General features: G+C 38.8%; 1 protein-coding gene across 1 annotated transcript in view; it reads left to right on the top strand.

Annotated features, from left to right (window-relative positions):
- Window positions 1-12885, top strand: part of LOC149779683 (hemicentin-1-like) — a 425151-nt gene that overhangs the window by 211486 nt on the left and 200780 nt on the right. The window lies entirely within an intron of this gene.

The raw sequence follows: 12885 nt of genomic DNA, 5'->3' as shown, positions 1-12885 counted from the left end.
TTATGGTATTTCGGGTTGGTCTTTCTCTTGACCACCTCCCTCTAATCATTGTCGTTGTTCATCAATTTTCTTCTTCTTCTTCTTCTTCTTCTTCTTATTATTATTATTATTGAAAACTGGCTTAACTTGACCATCATTTATGTTTTACTATATGAAGATTAGTTTCTCTGTTATCTATTTATCTAGCATGGTTCCTTGAGCTGAGCAAACATTTAACATTAATATAGTTTAAGATTACTTTGCATCCCAGAGAAAGTTTACATTCCTCATCATGATGCATCTCTAAGGAGGAAAATTGAAAGTGGTGGCAGCCCGTTTTGTTTCTAATCGGGAAATGAATAATAGAATCTATGTTGGGGTTTTGACCGAGACAAGGAAATCTCAGTCAAGAGGTTACATTATTTGTCTCCCAACGAGGCTTGCCGAGTGCAGAGATATAATATAACCCCGCGACTGGGTGTTCCTTGTCTCGGTCCAAATCCCAACGTAGATTATTTTTCTCACCCAATATTTTCCTTTAAAGTAAAAAGGACTTTTCATTAGTGCAATATAGTTCACGTCCAAATGTTCACATGCGGCTCGTTAATACAAATATGTTAATGAGGGCTGTGACGTGACCGCTGCATCCAAAGTACATAGTTATACGAGTGAGCAAAAAAAAAAAATAAACAACATTAAACGTTGCATAGCAATGAGGTATTATCACATTTAATATATGGATGTCATATGGAATTAACAATAAATAATTAATATTTATTACAAGAAAATGTTTCATTTTCATCAGTTCCAATTTTGAAAAGTTATCTTGTAAGTAATAAAACGATACGGGGTACACAGTTGTATTGTAGTTATACTTAGTACCAGCCGTAACGAAGAGAACATGTTGCATTAGATTATTCTTGGGCAATTAAAAATCTGCGCTATTATTGTATTTAACTCTCCTTTTCTTTGGAGGATGTAAAACTGTTTGTGTCTAACTTGTGTTGTAATTAATATTGATTGTAAAATTACACCCGTGTATGAAAAACCCTCCAAATACGGACCCTAGCGGATAACCATGTGCTGAACTTTCAAGTTCACGGTTTCTTTGAAAATTTATTTTTTTTCTCTTGGAAATATGGCAAGTACTACAGTGAAATTTGCTTATGGATTAATGTGTTGACGGATAAACGATTCCTTCTGGCTGGTAAGTTGTTGTTGTTGTTGAGTTTAATTATAGTGGCCTGCGCACAATTGTGCATGTGTCACATTTTTTTCTGACTGCACCGCAGCCTGCTATTTGTTCCTGGGGAAGGGAATGGTGCCGCCTCCCCCAGGCTTTTATGGGTTCAAGGAACCCTGATTGTTTGGCCTCAATCTGTGGGTCCATAAAGGTCCCTTCACATCACTGGTTTTATTGTTGCATTTGCCTGGTGTTTCTTGCGGTTTTTTATTTTTTTTGTTTGTTTTTTGTTTTTTTTAGTATAAATTATCTCATCATTACAAACGACTGAATCTTAAATACCATTTGTTCTGTTCAAAAAATATGTCTACATACGCATTGAGATAGAGAGGAAGAGACAGAGAAAAACAGACAGAAAGAGAGACACAGAGGGAGCAGTGAATATTACCAAAAAGTAATCTCCTCTGATTTGTCTGATATCAAAATTATCCAAATTGAGACACCAATGTTGTGGCGTCATGTATCGACTGGTGATTTATGTGACAACTATGGTCACAAACTTAAGTAGCAGAAAACAAGCAAAATCAACAAGTTTTATATTAAAAAAAACAACAAACAATTTAATTATTAGGTTATAAACGAAACAGCTGTGAGAGGAAACTTCCAGTACTTTGAAGTGATTCCAAGCTAATCTTTATACAGGTCAATGAAAGTCCTAAATAAAAGAAAAGTTCATATTAATTTTCAATGCCAGAAAGGTATTGGTCCTCCAAGAACCATAACATTGTAAAGATGGCGCTGTCCAGAATTCCTTTGAATAATTTATGACAGTTCTAGAATAATAGTATAGTGCAAATAATGTGCACTTCATATTTCACTGAACAGTCCAAACAAATGTTTTTCCTCTCATATAATTTCTAAGTACAGCATAAAGCACGTATGCAGACGTACAACAAGAACACAATAAGTGTGAATAACTCCAAAAATTGGAATGAAGCAAAACGCTTAATTTTCTGTTTATATACACAGTATATTGCGACTGTAACTCGCAATACTTCCCACGTGACGGCATACACTACTCAATTTGCGTCGAATTGGGCCCGTTCACGTGACCTAGCCCAACCAATGGGAAGCTGTAGAATTATTCTCGAAATGTCGAAATTCCATCAGTCAATGAGAAATCACGCCATATGCACCATTTTTAGTCTTATTATTTAGATTATTATTAATAATTGTCAAAACATACGTAAACATTTATTGATGATTCCGATGCAATATTATACTTTTAACAGATTCAAGCCACTTGGGCCAAACTTAACCCTGGATATTTTGTACACATTACAGCCATGAATAAGAATGATAAAAGTTAGAAAACATTATGTGAAAGGAGTTTAAAAATAATAGATAATCTTAACACTTAGCAACATTAAATTTAAGGATATATTGCCAACTGTAAGTAATGCTCAGTCTCCAACAATATAACCAACAATATAACCACATTAGTAATGTGTGGCGCAACAGCCTCAAATGGGGCCTTGCAGCCTCCATGGGAAATTAACAAGGGGGTAGCTACGGTCTTAAATGGGAAATTAACATTCAGGCACCCAAAAGCCTCAAATGGGACCATGTAGCCTGAAGAGGACTTATAACCTCAAAACGGTAACAGTGTTTCAAGTGGATGACTTCATTAGAGTGGCGACTATGTAACAGTGTTCGAGTAGATCACTATGGATAAGTATGGAAAATCCTGTGTGAAAAGGATTCATAGATTTAACATGAGAATGGGTTTAAAGGGAAAAAGGATTGATGGGGTAAAACGTGTTATATGGTCAAACGGGAATGTGTTGGGGATTTTAAGTTGGAGTTGAAAACATTGACATACACAAATAAATGCACACAAGCACACACACGCATTAATAACCAACAAACACACAAAACACTTGTTACACTGTTGGTTGACGACAGAAACCATGGTACTCTAGTCTGAAGACGAATGTTGTAGGAGAGAGAGAGAGAGAGAGAGAGAGAGAGAGAATAATTGGTAAGAGTCAGAAACTCTGGCTACCATTTATTATTCTGTTATATTTTGCGGTATTATATGACAAGGAGAAATTAAAATGAGCTTACATTGAATTTCTGAAGACAACAATACATCCTATGTGCGAAATGTTCATGGGAAATTGTTTTCATTCATCAATTTCATAAAAGAGTAGTGTAATCTTTATTTTCGAGTGACTACATTAACATTAGCTTTGTACCCAATTCCAAAATTAAAGGAACATCATGTTTTGCAGCACACGCTTTAAGATTACAATGTTACAGTATTTCCATAAAATCATGCCATGTTCAATCGGCAGTCTAAAGTAGACTGACTACAAAATATCATAGATTGTGACAATTGTTCTGAACGCATGTTGTGACTTTAGAATGAGACTGATGGATAGGATGCATGTTTAAAATGAGACTGTGGAATAGGATGGATGTATGTTTAGAATGAGACTGTGGAATAGGATGGATGCATGTTTAGAATGAGACTGTGGAATAGGATGGATGTTTAGAATGAGACTGTGGAATAGGATGGATGTTTAGAATGAGACTGGAATAGGATGGATGTATGTTTAGAATGAAACTGTGGAATAGGATTGATGCATGTTTAGAATGAGACTGGAATACGATGGATGTGTAGAATGAGACTGTGGAATACGATGGATGCATGTTTAGAATGAGACTGTGGAATAGGATGGATGCATGTTTAGAATGAGGCTGTGGAATACGATGTATGTTTAGAATGAGGTTGTGGAATAGGATGGATCAGACGCAGAGTAAGTTTTAAAAGTTTTGTGCTTGTTTGTTTGTTTTCTTTTCTTGGAGAACGGTAGATTGAATGTTATAAAGGTTTTGCATAACACATTACAGTGTCAGAATAGGACCATACATGTATTTGCTCTACAATGATGGTGCGGAATAGGGTGGAGTTTACTCAGGCTATTCTTATACTGTAAAGCAGAAGGTCTGTATTTAGCGTGCTGAGATTTTCTTCTCAGGAAAATGGTAGATTCAATGCTAGAAATTTATATCGTGACATATTGCAGCGTTGAAACATAACGCTCTTTGAGGGATGCACAAAGCTAAGATATTTTTCATGCACAAACGTACCTCAAGATTTATGGAAGAAGACAAATCGTTCTAAAAACAATTTGAAGTTACTAGTGAGTGAAGCAAATTACGGAACAAATGTAACAGTTCTTGTGATTACAAATCACATTGCTTGAGGTATTTTACATTGGGGACATATACCATTAGGATTTCAATTGAAATCGTTTTATAAGAAATTTAGTGTGTGTCTGCTTGTGAAACAGTTGTTGTTGTTGTTGTGGAGTTTAACGCCATTTTGCAGCACATGATAGGCTATACATGGCGGCCAGTATTAATGGTGGAGGAAGAACCAGAGAAAACCCCGGAAAGAACCACCGACCCACGAGAAGCTACTGGCAAGCTTTCTCACATACCCACATTGGCTGAATCTTAGACTCGAACCGCCGCAGAGAGGTGAGATGGCAGTGATCCGTAACGAAGAGCGCTTTAGACCACTCGGCCACTCGGGGCCCCGCTTGTGAAACAGAATTGACAATATGAGAGAGAGAGAGAGAGAGAGAGCAAGTCAAGGAATAGTTTATTGCTACTTTCAAAAATATCACGACACTTGCGTTTTTATGGCATATGTTTCTTAAGAAATTTAGAAAAACACACATCCCACTTAGAAAAATATATCATTAGGACGAATTCACTTTTCTTGATAAAATACAACAAGAGTAAGCTGAAGGCATAGTCGACTAAAATCCTTCCTTCAAAGACGTCAATTTACAATTCTCTCAAAATATTATAACCAAACAATGCAATAAGACTGATCAAATTTCCAGCGGTCACAAATTGTGCGATTTTTCTTGCGTTAGTTTTATTTTTATCAACTGCTTAGTGGTTAGGCGTAGAAAAAATAGGTCCGATCTTGTCAAGTCACTTCGAAGCGATCGCGGTAAGAGGTGCATTATTTTTTCTCAGGTAGTGTGGCAAAATAATGCCTACGCTCTAGCCTTTTACCATTGCCATGCAGACAGACTGGATCGTAAATTTGCAATCTTGTATTTTATACTGTACGAATCTTTTTTCCTTACCACACTACATACAGAACTGTCACATTATTGGTTTGCGTTTCGAAACGGACACATTTACTTTTTACTTGGACATTTTGTCATACACACTATTAAACAGGCAGAGACTCTGTGTGTGTGTTTGTGTGTGTGTGTGTGTGTTGTAGTCATATCGCTACGATATCTGCAGTGCGACAGTTTTAAGTGATGTCTAGCACTGGGGTATTATGCCACAGACATGTAACAACATGTCCCTGTCAATCACATTTTCCCGACATCAGGCCAGCCAGTCCTAACACTAACCCCTGGATGCTAAGAACCCAACTACACAAATGCTAGAACCATTTTTATAAGTCTTTGGCATGACCTGCAGGGTCCGATCCCGCGACCTCTCCTATCTGAGGCCAAAGCTCTAACCATTTAGGCCACCGTAGCGGTGGCAAGGCGGTAAAAGCTCCACTATTTAATGGAAGTTTTTCTAACTAGTCAATGTGGGGATTTGAATGAGATGAAGATTTCTGGAAAAGTTGCAATCGCGTGTGTTTTAGAAAAAGGCAATGATCAGACAGAAGCTTTTCTCGTGACACATGTAAAGTGGAGAGTCTTTGCAAGTTTCAAAACTAAAGTCACATAGCTTTCTATTGCTTGTAGACATTTCGACTTTAGAAAATGTCAAGTATAACAAATCATTGTCGCAAACAAAAGTAGATATAGGGGCGTGGCATTTGTTTTTTGGATAAATCCAGTAAACTTTGTAGCACACCTGCTGCCTTCATATTCACATCGACGACAAAAACATTTAATACTTTTCATGTACGTTTAATGGGTGTTCAAAGTCACAAGCTTTTAGCGTAGAGTTTAAAAGAAGGAAATGAAACTTCCCAATAACACCTTCCACCCCACCAACTATACCATTCAAGATATCATACACACAATCCAAAATGCCCCGTGTAGTGCCTAAAATTCCGCATCAACTATCAAATGAAAAGGATGTAATGTAAATGAAGAAGATGAAACCGCGCAAACATAACATCAATCATATCACCTAGACAATCCAATACCCAATACAGACTAACCAAAATGCCTTGTCTAGTGTCTCCTTTCTAGCTATGGGAAGAAAGCGGTAGGGGTGAAGGACAGGAGAAGAAATCACACAAACATACCATCCAACACACCAACTATGCCATCCTGGATCACAAACGCACTAATCCCAACGCCTTGTGTAGAATCTAAAATCCCACACCAACTATTAGAAGATAGATGTATTGTGTAAAAGGAGATGAAATCGCATAAATATACCATACTAACATACCTATACTATCCAACACCCCATATTTACAATCCAAAACTCCTTTTGTAGTCGCATACGCAAACTATCAGACCAAGTGCGAAAGGTGTTTAAACAAACTACATGTAATGCAAAAAACCTAATATCTAATATCTCACCTCTACCATTAAACAACCCATACACAATACCCAACACGCCTCGTATTAGCATAAAATTTAAAGAAACGAAATCTCACAAACATACTATCCACTACACTATAAATATCATCGAATGCCCCATACACACAATCCAAATGCTTTGTGTAGTGCCCAAAATCCCAAGCAGCTGTCAGAAGAAACGGGTATTGTGTAAAAGAAGGAGAAGAAATAGCAAAGTTATACTCTCCAAACATACCTATACCATCCAATACCCCCTACACACCAACAATCCAAACCTACACGTACTATCAGACGAAAGGGTATGGTTTAAACGAAGGAGATGAAATCACATAAATACACTATCTTAGGTACCACTTATACCATCCAATATCCCATACACGCAATCGAAAACGCCTTGTGTAGTCTTCACAAACCAACTATCAGACTGATATGTAATGGTTGAAACCAAAGATTGAAATCTCAAGAAAGTACTATTCATGGCACCATCAATACTTTCCATTAATCTGAAACACTCATATGCACGCACACTACAAATTGCCTCGTACAGTCTCCACACAACAACTATCGGACCATACTGGGAAGGGTTGAAACAAACTACATGTAATCAAACAAATATACTATCCATCACACCATCTGTACTAGCCAATAATCCATACACTATGCAAAATCCCTTTATTCCATCATTCAATTATGTGGGTGTGCGAGTGCTAGTGCGTTGAAGTCACAGTTTAGTAAACCAAAACACAGCTACGATGGATGGTCATACTGCCAAATGCTTTGTTGTGTGTGCCTAGAGTGTGTACGTGAAGGAAAACTCCTTCGATTTCAATTTTCAGAAAAGACATGACACATAGTGATAGCGAGAGGCAAAAGAGCATATATTGATACAGTATCAGTTCAAACACAACGTATACCATTTCGAAAGTCAGCATGTTCATCCACAAGTAGTAACTTTCAAATACAAAATACTAATCAACATTTTGAACAGGAACATATTTACACATTTGACGAACTTCTAGAGGCAAAATCGACATACACTGACATAGGTCAATTAGCCATCGATACACACTACGTTTACTATCTAAACATAAAATATAACCATATTGTTCACAAAGCTATTCTTCTACTTTATCATCATTTCGAGCATACACTCTATCAAAACAAGTCACTAAATGTTCTAAGGGATATGTAACGCTTCGTTGATGAAGAAAATATACACAAAACTGTCCATACACCATGGAAGCGGTTCCTTGGAATCTCACATTATTGAATCGAGTCGATTTTGCATTTCTTTTCATAAAGGCAATGATGCCGTCTTCCAAAGGCGGAGATCCATAAAAATCGAAATAACCCACACTGTGATCGTAGGGAAAGTAGACGGCCACACAAAGAGTCCCATTTTGATGATTGCAGTCGGTACTGATGGCATAGGCTTGAATGTCTCTAAGTTTGCCAAGAGGGTGGAATGACTTTATTTTTGTGGTGTTTAAGTTCATCTTTATCACACACTACAGGATTCCAAGAAGCGGTGTACGAACTGTGCGTCTGAAGGTAGTGAAGTTCCCATGCATTTTTTCTTTTTCTTAACAACGAATCACCAATTCAAACCAGACCTTTGACTTGAAAATATTTTTCAAATAAGGGGCTCTACGGTGCGTATCCATACACTGTGACAAGAGAGCTTCGATGTGCTGGATCTAAATCTAAGGGGAGCAATGGTGACGGAAGTCTTTATACCAGTGATTCACCATTTTCTCTTCGGAGATCAGACCCCAAAATTTGTGCAGATACCCTTCCAATTTTTTCTTCTTGACTCGTCATCATACGTATATCATGTTGAATCTGACTGGGGTGATCGTTTTGACATCCAAAACAGTGTTCGTGGGTCAAAGCTGTCATTCTGTCAGTTGTGTACTTTAGCGAAACAGGGGATTATAAATTCTTCTGATTCCGGCCATCTCGACATCATGACAATCTCCTTTTCTTTTTCTTGTTCTAGCTCAACGACATACTTGTCACCATCTCCATGTATGCCTTCTATTCTAATGCAGACATATTCTTCCATAGCTTCTAATAGTTTAAAATCACTTGTCTCATACTGCTGATTTCCTGAGTATTGTCAAATTGTGCATGCATGATGACGTTTACCGTGTTGGGTAGAGCTTCTGCAATCTGAAGTTCCACACAAAGGTAGGCGAATTTTATAGGGTGATGTTCATCATCGCTGCTTTGGTGACTGGTATTAGTACCTCACTTTCCGTTGGCTTCATACAGGGTGAATAAGAGCTCAAGTACCTTTCCTGCTGAAGTTGGGTTCTAAGGGTCTATCACGTTAGATTGAGCATCTCAACTTTCTTCTATCTTGGACACTCTGTAGTTCTTAAACTCGAAATAATTTTAATTGATGGTTGCATATCTGACCATGTCGACGAGTAAATGTATGGATAAAAGACCTTGGAAAGAAGATATTCGATCTTTGATCCAGCGGCAATGAAGATCTTTACTTCCATTCGTTCTGCTCAAAGTGTGGCTGATGTCGTTTCCCACTTTGGGTAACACTTTCAGACGGTGAACTTAGTGTCGGGCTTCTTCGATGATGATCTTGTACTTGTAAGCATGAGCCATCGAACGGAAAACCGTATTACTTTGATTCAGTCTCAGGCGGACATCAACTACGCTCAGCAAATACTTGTCTTGAAACCACATGTCCGAATGAAAACGACCTCTTGCGTCCTTGTTTGAGCTTGACTCAATTTTCGTTAAATCCCATAATGTGGTCTGCATCGTCATCGTTTATCAATTATGTATCCTTGAACGTATCCAACGTGTCAGGTTTCCATATCTCAGAAGCATCCAGATGCGTGTTCTTGGCTTTTTTCCGTACATAGAGATTTTCTAGGTACGCTTGGTAAGGGTAAGTATCAGCGCTGCTGCTAACCAGTTTGTTATTCAAGTACCAATCAACTAGTATGGCATCGACAGCTATATTAATGTTGTCCACTTGGGGAGAACTTTGACTATTCAGATCGATGTCCTTTCATTTCAAATTCGATATGGGCTGAGGAGTCAAAGAGGGTATGGAATGAATTTCTACCCATTTTCTTTATTAATCAATGACGTCAACATTATCTGGCTGTTCTTCTTTTCTTAGTCTCTCTCTGAAGGGGTGTCGATATTTCTTTCAGCCGTACCATTGCTGTTTCGTGGAAGAGAAAGGAATGCCTTCATCAGCAACGTTCATCGTGTTTATAATATACCTTTGTTGAGCCAGAAGGTCTTTTCCGGTTAGAAGTAACACATCTTTGCCTGCTCTAATGAAAGGTTGTTTGAGGTTTTGTTTGTCGTTGATGACATATTGGAGAAATTCCTGTCCATGCGTCAATCGGCATCTTTCAAAGCGTGCAATCCTCGTGTCGTCATCAATTTAAGATGATTTGCACTGTAGGAATAGCGGGCTAGAGTATATCTCTTAAACAATGTCGTCGTTTTTTAACTACTCCTCGGTACAAATGATACATGACATTCAAGTCACTAAGGTATCTTTTTCAAAAACGTGCTTTCACAGTGAATAGAATATTTCGTCCCGGACCTTCTTTTATACCAATGCTGACATTGTCGAAATACATCTAACTGACTGTCAAAAATTGAGGATGTACAAATTTACATTCAACCTGATCGATGCTTCCACCATTCTCGTAAGCGTGTGTGTGTGTGTGTGTGTGTGTGTGTGTGTGATTAGGATTTTTAACTTAGCTTTAACAATCGTTCAGTCATATCGCTACGATGTCTGCAGTGTGGCAGTTTATAGTGATGTTTAGCACTGGACTATCATTCCGCAGTCATTTAACATGATGTCCCACTCAGTCACATTATCCTGACACCAGGCCGACCGGCCCTAACACTAACCTCTTAATGCTGAGCGTCTAGCGTGGCAGCTGTTAGTAGAATTTTGTTAAGTCTTTGGTATGACTCGGCCATGAATCAAACCCATGACCTTCCGCATCCGAGGCGGACGCTCTGACCACTAGGCCACCGGTGCTGTGTCCTTCTCGTAAGCAACGATGGCAGAATCCACTTTTTGATGGGAATGAATCGCAGTAAAGGCGCCGTTTCCCACCACGTTGTACTCCACTACATTGGATTACACAAACATTAAATTCGTGCCTTCCTTATACTCGACAGGTGTACCAAAATGCTTGAAAAATTCCGTGTCGCTCTGAATTTCTTTCTTGCGAGCCATTCTAGAAATTCCACTGAAAATAAAATACAACACAGGACAAAAGGTATAGCCAGTATGTTGAAATCTGAAATGTCCAGAATATGTCCAGAGTATGAGACATTTTATGCTTATCGAGTATGACCTGTGCTAACCTGCTCGTCGAACATAGGGACAATCACTTCCACCAGATGCTGGGCATTAAAATAATACCCTACAGGAAGTTTTAGGGTATAGGCAAGCAAAAGCTGATCGTGACGTCACGGTGCTCTGGAGTCGTAAACAATCGGATCGTTTTTCTTTATCCAACATTTCGTGCACTTGTTCAAGGATTCGACCACAGGTTAATTTTTGGTGTTGTTTAGGACTTGCGTGGGATGAATGTATGCTAACAAAGCGACCTTTCAATGCGCTCCATGATTTAATTGGATGGCGTGAGGTAATTTGGCCTATAAACAAAACAAGGTATTGTTGGGAAACACATCCATGGAATTGTCATTATTTCTTATTCCTAATTAGACGGTGCTGCTTTCTGAGAAGTAACTCGATGTCTAAGGAGTTTTCAACGGTTCAAAAAGAGGGCTGATGCTGGGTTCTGGAGGTGGCTGTCATTATCCGCAAGGCTACCGATATTGCTGCCGAAAGAATATTTAAAGGAAAGATTTGGTAGAAAATAACCGATCAACTGCCGAGTCTTCACTCCACAATTGTTCGTCTCCTTGTTTCGAATTCGCATTGATGATTGCTGTTCCGATGGCATAATACACCACAAAGATTTGGCTGAAGAAGACCATTTGTGTTTCAGTCACATGTTACCTGCATCACACGCACAGGGGCTGCTTTAGTAGATCTTGAAGAGAAGAACCATGAGAAGGAGCAGTCGCTGCTGTTGTGTTGAATGGTACAATGGCCATTTCCGTTTATAGTCGATGGTTGCGAAACGGCAATCCGAGAATCATAACTCGGGGGATACCTTTCCAATGCACATACACTTCCTCTACTGGTCGTTTTCCTCCTTTCCTTGATGCTTTGATATCTTACACGTCGTGTTCAGTTTTGGTCACTCGATGTAACTTGGGCAAGTAAAAGGTTCTTTTGAGCACTTTATTGTTCATGTTTTCCAATTTGTGGACGGCAGGATGGCTCTCACGCACTCGTACAGTGACAAGAAACAATTCGGTGGCCCAGTTAGGTAAATAACCTTAATCGAAGGTGCGTTTGGTTTTTCCAATGCGCATCCAATCTCCCGGCGTTAACAGGTCACGTTTCTTGGGGCAGTAGGCGTCGTTCGAAACAAGCGATCAAAGAAGACCAGAACGTTGTCGTTGGTGACTTCTTCGAGGTCGCATCCGATTTTCCGATAGTAAGATTGTTTGTAAGCTTTGACCAGGCGCGGTAAGACGTCATTTTACTTTAGGGTGTGTTGATGCATACAATATTGTCAATATTTTCAAATACGTTCTTTTAAAGATCTTTGAAAGCATTCCAAGACGCTGCCTTTGGTTTCGGGATTCTTGGTGGTGAAAAAATGGATGTCTCTTTTTAATTCTTTTTGAGATCTTGGTTTTGTGCATTGGTTTAGTGCCTTTGTTTGCCTTTTGGAGAGGTTGAAGTCCGCTTTCTTTCAATAACTCGGAGCTCGTTTTGGATATCAGAGGCGCGATACAAGGAAATTGAGAAAAGACGTTGATGACACAAAACAAATATATTTGGAACAGCAATTGTACTTGACCAAATGAGACACATCGCCTAAATTCACTTCCTATTGATGATTGATGCCCTCACTTTGGTTTGACTTCTGGAAGTATTTTGTCGAATAGGTTTGTTTAACGCGTACGTCGTTTGTTCTTGTAACCATCGTCGCACCTGGCGTAAGCGTGCACTTTTCAGTTGGGTTTTGGCAGCACACTAGT

The sequence above is a fragment of the Sinohyriopsis cumingii genome, chromosome 17 (assembly GCF_028554795.1).
Source record: "Sinohyriopsis cumingii isolate HCF-2022 chromosome 17, ASM2855479v2, whole genome shotgun sequence".
NCBI classification, from domain to species: Eukaryota; Metazoa; Mollusca; class Bivalvia; order Unionida; family Unionidae; genus Sinohyriopsis; species Sinohyriopsis cumingii.
Note: the sequence above shows the minus strand (reverse complement) of the source record. Positions and strands in the feature narration are given on the sequence as shown.